Here is a 6,515-nt window from a genome sequence, read left to right as displayed (position 1 = left end):
TATATTTTTATTGATGGCAGCTCTTAGACTATTAAACCCCCTGTGTTGTGTCGTTAAGGAGGAGATGCCTGTCCCTGCTCCTATTGCGCCCAGGCCAAAAAGGGTGGCTAAGGTTATTGCTGTAAAGGGCTCTTCCTTTTTTTTAGTTAACACGGCACCTTTTGTGCCTTTTGTCCATGTACCATATAATATATTTTCTTGGTGGTAAATAACCTTGGGGAATACTAACACCATGATGCAGAATTTCTCTGACTCATTAAAGACGGACAGGCTAAGGCATGGAGTCAGGCCTGTTTTAGAATAAACCCATCATCCATTGAGTGCCGGAATTACCCATTTTGTTCTTTTAGTCCGGTTTGCAGATGGGTGGATTTTGGCACAAAACTGTTCATGGCCAGGAGGCACCCTTCCTATGCAGGTTCCGCTTTTAGAGACTGTTTGTAGTGTTAGTCCTGGGCCCTTATGATCCCATGCGCATGACCCAGGGGCCTCCTCTGTTGTAAGGTTGAAGGGGGCCTCTATTCCTATTGCCTCATAGTAAGGGGGTCTGATATTATAGCATAGCCAACAAGCTTTTGTGGCATTGGGGTCAGAATTAGTCATTGCTTTTCTCATAAGGGTTATGAATACAATAGTCACCACAAGCATTTTCAGTCCATGTGTTTTTCTTATTGGTCCTGCTGCGGTCCAGTTGTCACGCGAGACAGTCTGGTCTTTAGTGGATTTTCTGGATCCATCGAGGCTCTCCACTGAACTTGTTGCTCCTGCTCATCTTTGCTGGCAGGTGTCACGTGTGAGTGGTGTATCTAGGTTGCCACTCCGTCAACCTTTAGCGCAGTGGGGGTAACAAGAATAATCTGAAAAGGTCCCTTCCACCGGGGCTCCAGGGTTTTGTTATTATGTCTTTTTACCCATATCCAATGTCCCGGCTGGTAGGGGTGCCCGGTATCCTCTCTCTTCCCCTGTTGGGTTGTCTGATAAAAAGCTCGGAGCACAGGCCAAATTTGGCCCTGAACTCGCTGCAGAGCCTGTATAGCCTGTAGCACCTCTCTTGGGGCTTCAGGCGCAGCCCCAGAAGTTATTTTTGGCACTACTGGTGGAGGAGCACCGTACATAATCTCAAAGGGGGTTAGGCCTAAATGATAGGAGGTGTTCCGGGCTCGGAACAGGGCGAAGGGAAGGAGGGTCACCCAGTCTCTGCCAGTCTCTAGGACCAATTTAGTCAAAGTCTCCTTTGAGGTTCTGTTTATTTTATTTTTTTATTTTTATCTGCCCCGAGCTCTGGGGATTATATGCACAATGTAATTTTTAATCTGTCCCCAGAGCCCGGGCTAGCCCCTGACTAATTTGACTTGTGAAGGCTGGCCCATTGTCAGACCCTATGCTTTCCGGCAGTCCATACCTGGGAACTATTTTTTTTTTTTTTAATATTTTCTTTGCCATTATTAAAGCAGGGTTTTTTTTTAGTAGGAAAGGTTTCTACCCACCCTGAGAAGGTATCTGCCATGACCAGTAAGTATTTGTACCCATATTTCCCTGGTTTTATCTCTGTAAAATCTATTTTTCAAAACAACCCTGGTTGCCTCCCCCATTTTCTGGCACCTGTATGGGTCCCTCTGACCTTCCCCGGCTGCATAACCCGGCAGACGTGGCAGTTTTTGATAATGTTTTCTGCTGTCTTTTCTTGTGATTTGAATCTGAGTTGTGCCGTGGCTAGCAGCTGTAACATTTGTTTTTTTCTTGCCAAGATGCGTTGTCTGGTGCAAGTGTCCTAGTAGGTGATTCTCTAAGGTCTCAGGGACTATCAGGTGATGTTTTTTATCTTGGAACTAGCCGTCCTTGTTTGGCGTCGCCTGTAGTCTTTCTGTGGCTCATTTTATGTCTGTGCTGGAATAGTCCGGTTGGGGGGGCATCTTCCCCATCCCAGGGGGCGGCAAGCTCAGATGCAGAACATCGGTTAGTACCGGTCCCTCCGCAGCCCTTCTTGCCTCAGCGTCCACGGTCCGGTTGTCCCTGGCCTCAAGGGAGTCCCTCTTTTGGTGTCCCGGGGTATGGACTACAGCCACTGCCTTGGGTAACAGGATGGCTTCTAGTAGTTGGAGTATCTCTGGCTTGTGCTTAATCTCTTTGCCTTCAGCTGTAACAAAGCCCCTTTCTCTATAGAGGGCTCCGTGTATATGCACTGTCCCAAAGGCACAGCGGCTGTCAGTATACACTGTCAGCCTCTTCCCCTGGGCCCGGCGAAGGACTTCTGTCAATGCGACCAGTTCAGCCTTCTGGGCCGAGGTCCCCTGTGGAAGGCGCGTGGCCCAGATAAGCCTGCCTTGCTCATCTACTATGGCCGCCCCTGCATACCTGTGTCCATCCCGGACGAAGCTGCTCCCATCCGTGAACCAGGTCAGGTCGCTGTTTGCGAGGGGGCGGTCTCGCAGGTCCCTCCAGGCCATCTGGGTCTCAGCCAGGATCTCAAGGCAGCTATGTTTAGGCATTGTCGGCTCAGGATCTGGCAGAAGCATGGCTGGGTTTAAGATGGCAGGAGTCCAGAACTCAATGCGAGGGGCGTCCAATAGAAGTCCCTGGTAGTGAGTCAGCCTTGCGTTTGTGATCCATCGCCCTGGCGGCTGTTTCAGGATCCCTTCTATGGCGTGAGGGGTGGTGATGTGCAGACGCTGGCCCAGGGTGAGCTTGTCGGCGTCTTTGACCAGCAAAGCGATAGCTGCGATGATGCGCAGGCACGCCGGCCATCCTGCTGCTACTGGGTCCAACTTTTTGGACAGGTATGCTACTGGCCGCTTCCAAGGTCCCAGCGTCTGCCTGAGCACCCCCTGTGTCTATCAGGAAACTGACTGGGCTCTCTTCCTTGGGCCCCCCCCCTTTTTCTTGGGACATTCTCTAGCCCAATGTCCATGCTCCTTGCAGTGGGCGCACTGATCCTTGCCTAGTCTTTTCTTCCGGGGTCGTTCTCTGCCATTTGTTCTTAACTGACGCCCCCCCCCCATGGCTGCAGGTAGGATCTTGGCCATCTCTTTATTTGCCTTACGCGCTTCATCCGCCTGGAACTTCCTGTCTTCCTGTCTTATTTTTTTCTAACTTTTTTTCCGGCGTCTCCCTATTGTTATAGACTTTTTCTGCCATTTTTAGCAGATCCCTCAAAGTTTTTTTTACCTAACCTTTCTATTTTCTGCACCTTACGCCTAATGTCAGGGGCTGCCTGGTTAACAAAAGCCATCATTACTGTCGCCTTGTTCTCTTCTGCAGTGGGATCTATGGGAGTGTACTGTCTGAAAGCCTCTATAATCCTCTCTAGATATGCCGCCGGACTCTCCTCGGGCCCCTGCTGAACATCCCCTACCTTAGCCAAATTGGTCGGCTTCCGTGCCGCCGCCCGGAGACTGGCCATTAGAGTCTGGCGGTAGACCCGGAGACGCTCCCTACCTTCAGCCTCATTGTAGTCCCAGGGGGGGTCGTTTGAGTGGAAACGCTTGGTCTGTGATCCCTGGGTTAGCGGTGGGTCTGTCATCATCTCCTGGAACCAGTTTTTGTGCTTCCCCCTCTATTCTTTTCCTCTCTTCAGTGGTGAAGAGAACTTTTAGTAGCTGCTGACAATTGTCCCAGGTGGGCTCTTTGGTAACTAGGGCTTTTGTCTTCTTTTTTGACACTGGCAGGAGGGTCTTTAGCCAAGGTGGCGGATCCTGGACCAAGTCCTGCCAGACTATAATATAGGGGGCTTGGTCCGGATGGCCGTGATGACCAAAGACTACCCCTTTTATTTTCTCAATAAGCTCAGCATCAAATGCCCCTTCCTGTGGCCATCCCACCCCAAAGTTCAGCCACTCCGCCTCGCACAGGGTGATGATTTTTTTTTCTTTACTTTTAGGGAAAGGCTGTGCGCCCTTTTCTTAACATCCTTAAAATGGCCCACAAAAATGGAAAGGGGAGTCGATGGTGTCTGTCCCATGTCCATACAGCACTCCTATAAGGAAACAGATACCGTTAGTTGGTCTGATTTGGTGCCATCAGCTGATCTGGCGTCACCGGTGAGTTCTTGCTGCCCGCTCTTGTTGCCCACTGGTTTTTCTGGTTCCTTGCACAAAATGGGCAGCAGGTCTTGGCCTTGGTCAGACCCTGTTTTAGTTTTATTCCTTTCCACGGTGGGGCCTCAGAGGACGCCCCGTCCTCCTGAGTCACATGAGGAGAAAAAGGGGTTATTAATCAAAAGGGGGCAATGAAAACGTTTAAAAGACACTGCATGACACAAAGCCACTAGAAAGTGGGGGGCAGTTCACAGCCACACAAGGAGTCCCACCAAGAGCCAGTAGAGAAGTGTGAAGGCAGCCTTCTTTAGAGGTCCCCAGGATTGAGGGGTCACAGCGTACAAGCCAATACCAAGCAGTAGCGCCAACAGGGAAGGGAGCCCCCAAAGAACAATCTGTAAGCAGGAGATTGTAAATCCAGAGATTGAGAGGGCCACAGAAAAAGGAGAAGCTGTTGGGCTGCTCCACTCAGCAGCACCTCGGCTCAGCAGACTCACCCACGAACCTCATTCACCATTAGTCACACTTACAGACACTCATATAGTAAGCATTTAATTCTAATCACACGCCTGACCTAAGAGTCTGGACTCGTTTTTTTTTTTTTTTTTTTTTGGTCTTTTTTTCACAAATTGGCCAATATCATTTAAAAGAAATCTACAAAGGCACAAACAGACGATATTAGACCGGTCCTGTGCTAACCATCTAAAATTCAGACAAACAGAAGCAGAATTTCCACCGAGCGGCCCCGGACTTATCCCCTTTCGGGGTGCCTCCCGCTAATGACAGACAGAAGACAAAGAAGCAACAAACAACAGAGATTTTAGCCGGCTACCGTTTGGATTCCTCGTCAAACGGATCTACTTGGTTTTGCTTTCTCAGAGAATAGACAGACGCTTTGTCTGAGTCTGCCCCATGCTCACAAAGGAAACGGGGGAGGGAGTTTCTCTCAGGTGTCCGCCTGGCTGCGTCCCTTGCGGGAACTTAGGCGCGTCTTGGCTAAGGTGTGCCCGTATAGAGCCCGGGCCCGGTCACTCCTTTTTAGGGGAGTGAATCACTGTTATGCCGTACGACGCCGCCACAGAAACGCAGGTTAGGACCCACTGAGATTCCGTAGCCGCAGCCGTGGAACCTCATACAGTCACGCTTCATTCACTCAGTCAGACAGACAGACTTTACCTCTCTCTTTTTTTTTTTTTTTACATCAGCTGCACCATTTCTGAATTTCCGCCCAGTGGCCCCCACTCGGGGTTGCATCCCACTGCTTGGAAAAACCCTTTTCAGACGGACCTTACCAGCCCACACCAAAACCCTATCAGGGGGGCGAGGGATGTCTCCCTTCGCTCCCGACCAGCGGCTTTCCAACAGCGCATCCGCCTAGGCCTTTTGCTGGTCACCGTACGGATTCCACCTCGTACGGAATTTCTTACTGCCTGAGACCCAGCTGGCTGACAGACCTCCACCCAGCGGCCCCCTCTCACGGTTGCGTCCCGCTGGCTGGAACACAGAAGACAGACAAAGAAACAACAAACAACAGACAAGGGGGTGACGGACGTCTCCTGTTACTCCCAACCGGCGACCCACCAGCGCGTCCGCCTAAGTCTTCTGCCGGTCACTTCCCAGGGCCCAGTTACCTACACCGTACTGATTTTCAGCACTTCAACTGCTCCTCGGATCCGGATTCTGTTCTGGGGGGGTTTGGGATCCCGGACGAGCCCCCAAAATGTTAGAGCCGGTTTCCCTCGGCCCCGGGAACAGAATGACAGAGTCACTGAGGCTGCAAAAGGCAAAGGAGTTTTATTTACTAGCTCGAGCTAGGGTCCAAGCCCCGAGCACCAACGCAGTGGTCTCTTTTATGGGCAGGGACCCCACACAGCGGGGGTGCATGTCTTTTATACTCTTTCCTGGAGCCCGTTGCAGATAAGAGATCCCGCCCCCCTCCAAGGCTCCAGGAACATACGCATACTCCCTGTGCAAGCTGTTCACGCGCTGGTGATGCCTTGGCCTTGGTCTTTTTATCAGGAAGTTACTTGCAGTTGTTTTTTTACATTGGAGCATGTTTTTAGCTCTTATCGTAACCAAGCGTTAAGCAAGCCTTGTTTACAGAAGCGGAATTTGGCTGTTAGCTAAAAGCAAAAACAAGTCACCATCAAATAAACTAAAATATTGTTTTAGTCCTACTTTACAATAGAATGATTCAAATATGTATATGAGGGCACAGAAAATTGCTGACGGAAGCAGCCCACACCCACCGCATCATTCCCCTCTCCTGTGTAAGCGTTATGGTGCAGAGTTGCACCAGCTCAGTGCCATTTCCCAGGGGATTGGGGGCAGGAGAATGTGCCATTTGCCAATCTCTCACCTCAGTTGGTGACATAAACATCTATCTCTTTAACCCATTCATCAATATTTTAAAGCACCTACTATGGCCGAAACACTACCTCAAAGCCTTCAAGGAATAAAGACAAACAATGTGACAGAAAA

The 6,515-nt window shown here is 50.3% G+C and overlaps 1 long non-coding RNA gene across 1 annotated transcript; it reads left to right on the top strand.

The window, feature by feature from the left end:
- The first annotated feature begins 2,336 nt into the window (after positions 1-2,336).
- On the top strand, positions 2,337-5,775 carry LOC123632723. Its single transcript, XR_006733450.1, has 3 exons — positions 2,337-2,777; positions 3,878-4,037; positions 5,240-5,775. It is a non-coding gene; the product is annotated as an uncharacterized LOC123632723 (long non-coding RNA).
- Positions 5,776-6,515: the final 740 nt, after the last annotated feature.

The sequence above is a fragment of the Lemur catta genome, chromosome 2 (assembly GCF_020740605.2).
Source record: "Lemur catta isolate mLemCat1 chromosome 2, mLemCat1.pri, whole genome shotgun sequence".
Lineage (NCBI taxonomy): Eukaryota > Metazoa > Chordata > Mammalia > Primates > Lemuridae > Lemur > Lemur catta.
The sequence above is the reverse complement of the archived record's forward strand: the minus strand, read 5'-3'. Positions and strand labels throughout refer to the sequence as shown.